The 12,430-nt window shown below is 38.4% G+C and overlaps 1 long non-coding RNA gene across 2 annotated transcripts in view; it reads right to left on the bottom strand.

Annotated features, from left to right (window-relative positions):
- The window catches only part of LOC132667318 (uncharacterized), a 493,653-nt gene that overhangs the window by 40,353 nt on the left and 440,870 nt on the right, over nt 1-12,430 (bottom strand). For both annotated transcript variants that reach the window (XR_009605082.3, XR_009605080.2), the window contains exon 5: nt 909-983. This is a non-coding gene — a long non-coding RNA (uncharacterized LOC132667318). The remainder of the gene's footprint in view (nt 1-908; nt 984-12,430) is intronic.

Genomic DNA, 12,430 nt, shown 5'->3' with positions numbered 1-12,430 from the left:
GTCGTGAGAACAGGAGAGCATGAAAACTTATTTTCCCTGTTCTCATGAGTTTCTCTGCTCAGAATATGCAGGTCATGATTGTGTAGGTTTCAGTCATCAAATTTTTCTCAGGACAGGGCTCCACAAAGATTTCTATTTTGCTGTGAATAAAGCTAATTTTTTTTATGTTTTGGTTACTTGAATTATGTGTAGACAGCTGTCATAAAAAATCAAGTAAACACTTAAAAGTGTTAAGGTAACATAAATCCAAGATTACTATTCAAAGTCATAATACAAGTGTTCCTGATGTGTTTGGTCAAGGGAAGTCTCAAATGTGTGTTTAATAAAGCCTATTCAGCCTTCATTCATGATTTGAACTTGAAGTAACAATTAAGGATTGATACAAACCTTCAAAAACAATGCAATTTAAGAAGATAACGTAATTCTTAACCTTTTTCAGCATTTGAAAATAAATAGTAGTTACAGATTTTTAATTGCAACAAATGCTAGTAAAACCTGGAACAATGTTAGTTTCTTATACTATAAGCCTAGTTTAAATTAAATGGTACTGGAGGGTATCACAAATAATTGACCTTCAGGGCAAAACAAACAAGCCATTTCCTTTTGATGATAATATTGTAATAATAAAGACAAAATTTCCATGTTAACTCTTCAAAGAAAACCTGTCTTATTATTTCACAAAATTATAGAGAGAGAAAAATAAGTTTTCCTCTACCCTTCTAGGTTTTTGGCTGAAACCTCCATGTAATAAAAGACGGATTAACTGGAAAAAAACAATCGGAAATTTAGTAACATGTATACTTCCTGTCAGGGAGGAAGACCTTCCTCTGCCCTTCTAGCTGGACTTAGAATCAAATTGACATAAGACAGGTTAATAGCAGAAAATCAAATTTAATAGGTATACATACCTGGAATCCACACAGACATGAAATTAACAGTGAGGCAGCATGAACCTTATACGATCCAAGGAAAGGGATAGGGGCCTAAGGACACAAAAGGGAGAAAACTCATTAGCAAGAAAGTGAAAGGAGATGTTTGGGGAAAACAAGATTGCTCTATTATTCAGATGAGTTCCTTCAGTACAGGGGGCCTGTTAATATTTCTCTTCCTGTTGCAGGCTCTCCTTTCCAATGTAAATTTAGGCAGTTATGGGGGTGGCAGAGCACCTTTCCTGCATCTGCTGAGTTTTTATTACATTTTTTTTTAAAAGAGAGAGTTGGGAGAGGAGCAGAGAGACAGAGAATCTTTTTTTTTTTTTTAAGTTTATTTATTTTGAGAGAGAGAAGACTGAGAGCATGGGGGAGGAGCAGTGAGAAAGGGAGAGACAGAGATAGAGAGAGAGAGAGAGAGAGAGAGAGAATCCCAAGCAGTCTGCATTGTCAGTGCAGAGCCTGACATGGGGCTCCATCTCACAAACTTTCAGCTCTTGACCTGAGCCAAAAGTCAAGAGTCAGATGCTTAACTGACTGAGACCCCCCAAGAGCCCTGGTTTTCATTACTTTAAATTTGAAATAATCTTTATGCTAAAGTGACACATTTTTGGGGTGTCTTCTCCTGCATCCCTTTATTGCTGTATATATGGGAGATACCCAGAGAAGCTGAGTAACTCTTCAAAATGTACCGAGCCAGCACCTTAAATACTATCTCTAGCTAAAGCCAAAAGTAAGATTTTGGGGGATGGGAAGCCAGTTTTGGGACATTTTCAGGCAAAGCACAGTAAACCAGGGTATGACTGTTGAGAAGATTTAGTTTCTACCTTCTCCAATGATAACATTTCCTGGAGATTTAGTCATCCTCTTCTTCCTGGTACAGGGAGAGAGACACTCTCAGAAATGGAGATTTCCCTTCTAAATGTAAATGTCTCTTACAAAAGGGTAATGCAGAGGCCACTTTGAGGCAAACTGGCTTGAGTGATGGAATGTGGAAAGGGCCCACAGGGACCACCTGGCTGAATACAGACAGGCCCAACAGGTGACCCACCTCAAAATATCCATAGGCCCTAAATAACCAATGGGCTACTTATAACTAGGCACAGTTACCAAAAAAGGGAACATTCTAGAGGTGGCTACCTCTTCATCTTTCCCCTTTAAATAAAGCCCCCATCCACTACCTCCTTGCAGACAGCTTTTCCTTGGTAGTCCTGCCTGCTCCTCCGTTGTGATGTATTCAATAAACTTCTCCTTAGTTCTCCTTAGTCCTTCTCCTTAGTTCTGCCTCAGGGGAATCCTTTCACTACCTGCAGCACCAGCTCCCACAAGACCATCACCCCACATTTAGGGATCCCCATCCAATTGGACAGATCCTCTATTTAGACACCACAGGTAACTTCTGCTTAGTTTTCAGAGCTTCTCCCTATGTCTGCTCTTTCTTAAAAATAATTTGCCTAAAACAATCCTTATGTCATAGAGGCCTACTTTGGGACGACAAATTGTTTTCCTTAAGAAGAGCTTTCATTCTTGGAGGTACTGGTGTCCTATTATTTTTAGTCATCTTAATTACATTAAAATGATCCTTCCTGCCTATGTCATTTAGTAACTAATAACCTGACAGAGTATAAATTTATGGTGGAAGTCACTTTCAGGCAAACAGGGTTGAGCAATGGAATGTAGACAGGGCCATGGTGATCATCTGGCTGAATACAGACAGGTCCACCAGGCGACCCACCTCAGCATATCCATTGGCCCTAAATGACCAATGGGGTACTTAACAACCAGGCACAGTTACCAAAAAAGGGAAAATTCCATAGGTCACCATACTTCTTCATCTTCCCTCCTTAAAAGCAGCCCCTTCTAATCGCCTTCTTACAGACAGCCCCTCCTCTGCTGTCCTGTCTGCTGCTCCCTTGGTGTGTATTCCGTAAACCTCTATCTCCTTTGTTCTGCCCGAGGTGAATTCTTTCACCACCCATGCTACCAACTTCCACTGGATCATCGCCCCACATTTGGTGGCCCCCAACTGATCCAGATACACCCCATTTAGGTACTACATTTATGAAACTGTTAAATTGAAAGAACTCTCATCTCAGCATTTGTAAATGATGTTCCTTAAATTTATTTATATTTCAAAGCATAATGGAACATATATTTTCAATTTCATGGTTACATAACTATCATGTGTACACACATGAAAACATGTGTGACACTAAAGACACTAAAACTTATGTTACATATGATTAAGAAATGGATTATCTTGAATTATCTGATAATTCCATTACTTTAATATATATATATATATATATATATATATATATATTTTTTTTTTTTTTTTAACGCTTATTTACGTTTTGAGAGACAGAGACAGAGTGTGAGTAGGGTAGGGGCAGATAGAGAGGGAGACACAGAATCCAAAGCGGGCCCCAGGCTCTGAGCTGTCAGCACAGAGCCCGATGCAGGGCTCAAACTCATGAACCTTGAGATCATGACCTGAGCTGAAGTTGGATGCTTAACCAACTGAGCCACCCAGGCACCCCAAATAATTCCATTACTTTAGATGGTCCTTTTAAAAGTTTGGTCATATAATTTTCCATAGTTTTTTCTAAGTATGTACTACAATAAAATTATATATAGATCATGACAGTTGCTGGAAGAGTAAGTGAAGTCAAGAGAAGGTTTTTGAGATTGAATAAATAATAGCACAGTTGGTGGAATAGCTCTGTGCAGAAAAAAATGGACAATGTTGATAAGAATTGCTAGAGAGATACTGAAATGGCTTCAAAGCACAAAGTTGAACAAAAACCCAAATGGCTGCCCTAATATTTCAGCGAAACTCAATTTTAAAGTAACCTTTTTCCTCCTTCCATAAACCTCTCCTACCTTTTGTTTCAGGAACCGGATACCACCCTATCACATGAGGAAGGAAGCTGGCAGCACATACACAATTCCTGTCAAAACTGGTTAGATCCCGTATTTCTCTGTAAACCCCCCAGCCCCTTTCTCAGGGTGGGCTTGCAGTTTTTTGAAGCCTTATTCACTGCAGCCTACTTTGCCAAGCAATTCCTGTCAAAACTGGTTAGATCCTGTATTTCTCTATAAAACCCCCAGCCTCTTTCTCAGGGTGGGCTTGCGGTTTTTTGAATGAAGCCTTATTGACTGCAGCCTCTTTTGCCAAGCAAAGTATTAAATTATCTTCCTTCCTTATATCCAGACTCTGTCTTTGCATTACATATTTCGGCTCCGGAGCACAGAGCTTGGTTTTCAACAAAAGTATCTCAAATATGTAATAGCAGAGAGGATCAGGTATCCAAGGGCAAAACATGGACACATTAACTACACTTTGAAGAAGGAAGGCAAAATTGGGGGGTACAGAATATTAGATGGGTGGATGTGCTGGTAGAAGTTTATGGAAGCCCTTTTCTGATTGTTTCGGATTGCACAGTAGTTTAGGAAGCAAGATCATAAGCAAATACTGAATGAGAGGGAGAACATGCTGAAATTGTAATGAGAAAAGTCTGTGATATTGAAAAGAGCTGGAGAAGAACAGACTAAGATAATTTCTGGGCAGCTCTATGAGCTCATTTGAGGTTTGTGGCCATGAAGTGAAAAGCAGCATGGGTTGTGTCATATTCTGTAGTCCTGGTCACTTTGTGGGTGGGGAACAGGTGAAAAGAGAAATTCAGTTGGTCGTGTGTTTACTCATCAAGTGTATGAAGCAAGGAAGGGGCGAGGAAGGTGAGAACTTATCATGAAATGATTGTAATGATTGATTATGGACGTTAAGTTGGGTAAGGGGGAAGCAGAGACGGTGCAAAAGTCTGCTTGGACTCTTCCTGACTTGATCTAGACCACTTTAAAAAGAAAACTCCTAGGGGCGCCTGGGTGGCTCAGTCGGTTGAGCGTCCGACTTCGGCTCAGGTCACGATCTCACGGCCCGTGAGTTCGAGCCCCGCGTCGGGCTCTGGGCTGATGGCTCAGAGCCTGGAGCCTGCTTCTGATTCTGTGTCTCCCTCTCTCTCTGCCCCTCCCCCGTTCATGCTTTGTCTCTCTCTGTCCCAAAAATAAATAAACGTTAAAAAAAAAAAAAATTAAAAAAAAAAAAAAAAAAAAAAAAGAAAACTCCTAGATGAAGCATCAGTGCTTCCAGAGTAGGTCTAAACCAATCCTGGTGCAAATGAGGTCTCTCAGAGAAGTGCTTTCCTTGCCACAGGCTCTAAATTACCCTGTCAAGGCCCCGTGGAAAATAGTTCAAATGACCCCTGGAAATCAAATGGTTGCTTCACTTTCCTTATTGTTTATCAATTCAGTGACAGGAACATTATGGATACTCAAGCGTTTCCCAAAAGAAAGGAATCTTCTCTATCTCCAACAAAATCAGAGAAGTGTTGGGATAGATACACAGGTCTATTAGCGTAATTCCAGACTTCATCCTCAAAATGTATGGGTAGTTTATCCCTCACCTCTACAGTAAACCTATGGCCCAGTTGGTCTGGGCATTTCCCAGTATACACCTATTATCCTGTCATCCTCAGGTTAAAGCTTCCCTTTACTCTAAGTGTTCCAGTTCAAATAATGAATATATCTAATCAGTCACCAAGATTTGGCAATGAGGGCCAATTTAACACTAATATTTCCTATAATTTCTATCATTTGAAACTAGATAAAAACCCAGAGTACAGGTTTAATTTATATGTAAAACTAAAATAAAATTAACATAGCAATAAATCTGTGGCATTTATTTATGCTCTTCCCATAAGCACAGCTACTAGCTATATATGCCCTTTAAAAATTTAACAAAAACAAAATGAATGTTTAAAATATTAAATATAGGAAATGTATTGCCTTTACAATAAAAAGTTATCAGCTGCGTTTTATTTTCATATGAAACTAATGCTAGGCCACTGGATTTGGATGTAATGAAAAAATATTTTAACACATTTAAATGGAAAAAAGTCTTGACTATTAAAATTTTTATATCAAAAGATCATAAGACTTTTGCAAGAAATAAAGCATTTCTCAATAAAGTGCTTTGTTTTGTTTTGTTTTAATATGTGATACCCAGTAAGCTCCACTTAAAAAATACAAAAATGAGTAAAAATAATAACACATAAGTACCTTCATTCTTAACATGACAGATAAATATGATTCCCTTTGCTTGGCTCAGTTTTCCCCCAAATCCATTCAAGTACATGAATCACAGATGTTCCCATGGCAAGTCCTTAGAGATGTGAACACAGGGTATAAACAAATATTTAAAAATAACTTGAGTAACAGACAGAAAAAATTAAACGTGAAAAATGTTAATACAGTTTTAAGATTAGCAACAACCCTTGGAGAAGTAGGGTGAGCATCTTACTGAAATCATAGAGTGTAGGAGGGTGCAAGTTCACAGTATGTCATTTCTGAATGTGGGAGAAGAGAAGCTATGAGGACCTCACTTGGCAGATGACAAACGTCCTCTAGGCTTTTCTAGGTGAAAGCCTGCCAAACATGAAATTTCTGCATAAAACTGTCAACTGATCTGTGGCACCATTGTATTGCTACAGATTTCAGGAGAGATAGCCAAAAGAATGAAGCTAAAACACATGCAAAAAGATTAAAACCAGTTTTGAGTGTTTGGGAGCAAAGGAGGACAGGAATCTACAAATAGAATTTAAAATATATTGAGGAAGAGGATACAAAACTTATATTGGAAGTAATAATTACTTGACTCCAAGTGACATAACAAAATTCAGCTCTACTTGCTATCTTTTATTCATGAATATTTAAAAATTATTAGAGCTGAAGGGGATACTGGGTAAGTCATCAAAGAGGTAGAACTATTCCACCTTTCAGTAACTCCAGCAACTTCTGGGTGATGAGGTGTGTGGTAAGACCAGTCAGTTTCATAGGCATGAACCCATTGCTGGGCTTTTTTTGTTATGTAATTTTCTCGATCAGGAACAGTGCTATGGAGACTTCCATAAGAGTGATTAAGGTGCTCTGTGAGTCTATAGATGCCTGTGCTTACACAAGTATTATAGGCAAGGAAGGTAAATCCTATCCATAATGTAATTAACTAGGTAGCTAGATGGCCACTCTGAGGAATGGTGCCATAAGAGAGGTTCCATGTGGGTCCCTGCTATTAATAGGTTAGGCATTGAGCAGCAATCTTAGTCAGGTCAGACTTGATAAGGAGAATCGAACATTGATGAACCTACTCGTAGCTTTTACTCCTATCTCCATGGTTATTTTTCCTTCCATGGATTTGTTAGCCAAGAACTGGAAAGAAAGTGACACATCCACAGAGTCTGTTAGTTTGTTAGAATTAAGTCTGTTGGTTAGAATTAAGATTCGCCTCTGTTGTGGATCCTTTTGAATGATATTCACATTAGACACAACTATATTCATAATCTGTACTCATTTTTCAAAGTCCATCCACATACCTCTTACCCAGAGTTCTTTGTAACCAGTCTTCCAATCCTATTCCTTCTGAGTCACCACCCATCCATCCAAGCCATTAACAACTGGTGATAGATCTCTGTAGACCCATATTTCTGATCATCTCTCACTCCAGGTAAAGTGGACAACCAAATGTTCTGCTTGAGGTTATGCCCATTTGGTAAGATTTTCTTTTACCACTGTCTCTTAGTGTTACCTTTGAGTGGAGCTGTACTGCTATGACTTTCCCCTTTTAGGTTATAATAGCATATTGCATAGACTTAGTTGTTCACTGGACTCAAGATATTGTTTTTGTTTTCTTCAGTTAACCAGTTGTAAGGAATGGATCATAGCAATGGATCATAGGTACAGTCTGAAAGACAGAAGGTGATATAAGATGAATCAGTGTCAAAAGAATCTGAGTCTTCTGATACAACTTATACTTTTTGGACCTGATTGAGCTCAGTCTCCAATATACCATTTCCACTTGATGATGGATTGATACTACATACACCCAAACTATAGCTAAGTGGGGCAGATGACAGTTAGTAACAGTAATCTCAGATCCCATGCTGACCTGAGTCTTTTCCAAGTCCCAATAGCAAGCCAGAGACTGTTCCCCAAAATGAGGTTAGCTAACTGCAGTGAAATGCACTGAATTGCTCCAAAATTCTAGAGGTTTGTGCTGTGATTCTCCTTTTGGTGATGACAGAGATTTCATTCAGCATACCCATTGCTATGAACATTCTGAGTATTGTTGGATTGGCAAGATCAAAAATCCAAGTATTAGAGCAACTTTTACTAAAGCCTTAACTTCCTGCAAAGCTTTCTTTTGTTCTACTCCTCTGTGGAAACTGGTAGTCTTACAGAGGAGTCTTGATTCATCGAAGTAGCAGTGTTGAATGTGGTAAATATATGTTTCCTCCCAAATCCAGAAAAGCATATCAAGTACCATAACACTTTTTTTCAAGGTAGATTGTGTGAAGTACACCAATTTGGTTTTCACTTTGGAGGGATATTTCAACATATTCAAGACATATACCCTCCCCCCCACAACACTAGAAATATTATTGAGCTGGAGAGCCCCTAAACTTTGGTGCAGTTTGTTTCCCACTGTTTAGTTTGGATATGTTTTATTAAGGCATCTAAAGTACTTGCACTTCTTATTCATAGGATCCAACCAACATAATGAAGTTAATAAAAAGGCCTAATGTAAAATTTTGTGGACTGTCAAAGATTCAGAGCTAGTGTGTGGTACGACCTAAAAGATCTGGGTATTTCCTTTTTCTTAGTTCACTGTCACTCTATTGTGGCCTCAGGTCCCTTTGGAGAAGGCCTGGAATGTTTACTATATGTACTTGCAATGATAGTGCAGGGTTTTTCCTCAAAGGAACTCAATTTCCTCTTCATTCAAAAAGCTCTGGGTCCAAAAATTTATATGGCTGTGAGTCTCCATTGTTAAGCTCAAGTCAGATTCTTGGCTACCTGATACAGAGTGTTTTTTTTTTTTATTTTTTTTTCTATTATACAGATCATACAATGCTCTAGTTGAATGACCATTTATGTTGTTTCCAAGGACACCAGAACAATTTGCCACTGTCAGAAATCCCTGAAAACCAAGAAATTCTTATTACTGATATATCCTTTTGGTTCTTTATGGTATATATGTTAACCTTATCTTTGGCAATTAATTGTTGTCATTTGCTATCATACTCTTGGTCCCCACTAACAACCACTAGTGGTTTGTTAGTAAATATTTAACAACTACATTGCTAGCACAAGAAGGAAAGGAAGGAAGGAAGGAAGGAAGGGAGGAAGGAAGGAAGGTTATGGGAGAAAGAAAGGAAGGAAACTGTCTGTGGCATTTGCTGATTTTGGGGGTGTAAATAATACCACTACGGCTGACTTCAAGTTACCAATGTGATATCACTGAACATAAAGTTGGGAAGAGATATAGTATATAGTATTTTGTATTTCCTCCACATACACATACTAATCATAATCTCATGGGCTTTTCCAATTTTGATATAAATTACTGAGGAATAAGGAAACGATGGAGAATAAAGAATCAATACATCATTTGGCACAATGAATCAAAAATTTTTTATAATCAGTTTTAATGCTAACTCCATGTGGGTGCTTGCATTTTAGAAATATATGTAATGATAAGATTAGTGAACCAATTTTAACATTCATATGGAGCCCTCTTAATATTGAGAGAAGTTATCAGAGTCAAAATTTTATGTGAGCAATTTTGCTAAATAAAATAAATATAAGTCATTTATACAACTCTTTTTAAAATTGAAGTAAAGCCAGATCCAAACTGATTTTGAAACTCCAAATCACAATGCTTACAATGACTTTAAACTTCAATACCAGACATTACTATCCTATCTGATTTTTCTGAAATTTTAGACAGAACTATTATAAACTGGAATACTGCTTGCTTAATGGGATCTTCTTGTATTGTCTATCTACAATCCTCCAAATTTATCTTTGTGATTCTAGATGTTATGATTTTTAAATATAGATTACTTACTAGTTGGCTATGATGTTGTTACATAATGGATTATTCACTTCCCTCCCCAGTAAAACAAGTAAATTAAACAACTGGTAATTTCCACCTGCAAGGTTGGTGTGAAGCACATCTCTTTAACTTCCTTAGGTTACTACACATATTTTTCTTCCCTATTTTTGTGTTGACACATCTAATATTTGGTTACTATCTATTTTACCTTCTTATAAAATTAAGTAGTCTTTGTCTCTTGGACTAAACCATTTCAACATAATACTACAGGATGTAAAAGGTTATAAAATAGGGAGACTGCCAGTCCGTGTGAACATTCAGTGGGGTGGTACAATAATCTGAATGATGTAGGAAAGTATTTAGGACAAAAGAGAATTAACACATGGGTGAGTAGCTTAGGCAAGGTCATTCAGGTAGAGTATTTTGACACTCATAGATTATTTTCAGTATTCTGAATTTTGGTTTACAAGGATCTACTATTTTAGGGCCCTGCCTATTGTGCCCATATTATTTCTGGCTGTCCTTAATCCATCAAACTCCTATCAGATTACTTCTGACACTTATTGCTTCTGACACAAAATTCAATTATAAATCTACTGTGTTAGGTAGAATCTCCCAGTCTTTCCTTTGGAATTAATAAGTTTCTGGCCTCTGACACCATCCATCTTCCAAATCATGATATTGCTTCACTTTTTTGCTTAAAATTTCACAACTTCTAGTTGGATCTGTGCAGCTCTTTTCCAGAGAAATTTTTTGATGGAACAAATTGCACTTTTGTATTGTGCTATTTAATTGTGTCATATATGTTTTATGCTGCTTTTAAATACTTAATGTTGTTATTTTTAAAAGTAATGTGTGAAAGGCAGGAATGATGGTGCAGTACTGCTGACAGTGAACCTTCCCAATTTCTTCTTAAAAAGAGATAGGCCAACTAGGAGCAAAGAAATAACATCTATCATAAAAGTTGCTGACAAGATATTTCTATGAGCCTCAGAGTGAGCAAGCAAGGCCAACCCAATGTAGTATGAAAACCTGCATAGGAAGAGAAGCTGTGTGGGAAAAGCAGAAGAAAGACAAAGAGGGCTTCTAACAGATTTAAGATCTAGGAACCAGAAATTCCCAACAAGCCCTCATTTCTATAAGAAGGCTTCCTCACTCTGAGTGAGTCAACTGACAAATTCGGGAGGGGCTCCAAAGGCTCCACCTTGTAAGCAAATGAGACAATGAGAACATGCTGGATATCCCAGGCCCAGAGGGTCCCCCAAAATACTCAGTGACTAGAAACAGCACTATGAGGAAATACTGCTGAGAACAGAATTTACATTTATTTGACCAGGAACTCTGAGGTGAAGAAGGATGACATTTCAGATACAAGTGGGAGAGGGGTCCTGACAAGAATATATCTCGAGAAATTTTGGGGAGAGGGACTGATGTCAGCAAGATGGCAGAAAAGGAAATCCTGGCCCTTGCCCCCCACTAAAGAAACAATGATATAACAGCCATATATGGACCAGAATACCTTTACAAAAATCCTAGAATCAAGTTAAGAAGTTGCAGTACCCTAGAAGAGCACAGGACTGAGAACAGCTGCATTGAAATAAATAAGAAGAGCAATTGACCTTTACCTGTGGTTCCCTCTCCTCCAAGTTGGCAAAGTTAAACATCAAGAAAAATCCCATTTGCCAATGACTTCTCCTGAAAGCGAAAGAGACAGTGAAGGGTGCATCCAACATAGTCAGCCTTTTGGAATGCTGCCTGAGAAATTTTCTCCTGTCTTGCTTCACCCAGAGTGGTGAGGAATTTGGCATAGCTGGAATGCCTCAGAACAGCTAAGAACAAAGAAGAAGCATGGGTGGCTCTCAGCAGCTGGTGTGGCCCCCAGCAGCCAGCTCAGCACCCAGCAGCCAACGCAATCCCTGGAAGTTGGCAACGAAATCAACAGACAGTGCAGATCTCAGCAGTCCCTGTAAATCTCAGCAGATGACGCATTTCTCAACAGAAGGCATGGATCTCAGAAGACATTACAGTTCTCAGCTGCTGGATGAGATCTGTAGGAACTGGAATGAGGAGCATAACCATGAGACTTCTTCAGGAGAGGGGGATGGAAGTGGAACTTGTGTCCAGTATCCCGGCATCTCAGTTTACTGCCCAAGGGAAAAAAGAAGGATGGCTCTCAGTATCCTGGTTCAGCAGGAATAGAAGAAGATGTACAATCCTGAGACTTATCTCCCAGGAAGCAGGGAGAGGAATAGAATGTTCACATCCATAATAAGGCTTGTGAGGTTCCCAGAATCTAGCCAGGCTGACTGGTTAAGGTTTTTTATTGCTGAAGCCAGTCCTTAAAACTGGAAGAGGTGGCTGCTTCCTCAAATGTGCAAACATGAACACAAAGTTATAAGAAACAGAGAGAATCAAGGAAATACAACATTAACAAATGAAAACAATAAATTCCCAGGAACAAACACAAAAGGAAAGGAGATTTATGAAATATGTGACAAAGAATTAAAAATAATTATTTTAAAGGAGCTCAGTGAGCTGCAAAAATAAACAG

The sequence above is a fragment of the Panthera onca genome, chromosome B2 (genome assembly GCF_046562875.1).
Source record: "Panthera onca isolate mPanOnc1 chromosome B2, mPanOnc1 haplotype 2, whole genome shotgun sequence".
Taxonomy (NCBI): domain Eukaryota; kingdom Metazoa; phylum Chordata; class Mammalia; order Carnivora; family Felidae; genus Panthera; species Panthera onca.
Note: the sequence above shows the minus strand (reverse complement) of the source record. Positions and strands in the feature narration are given on the sequence as shown.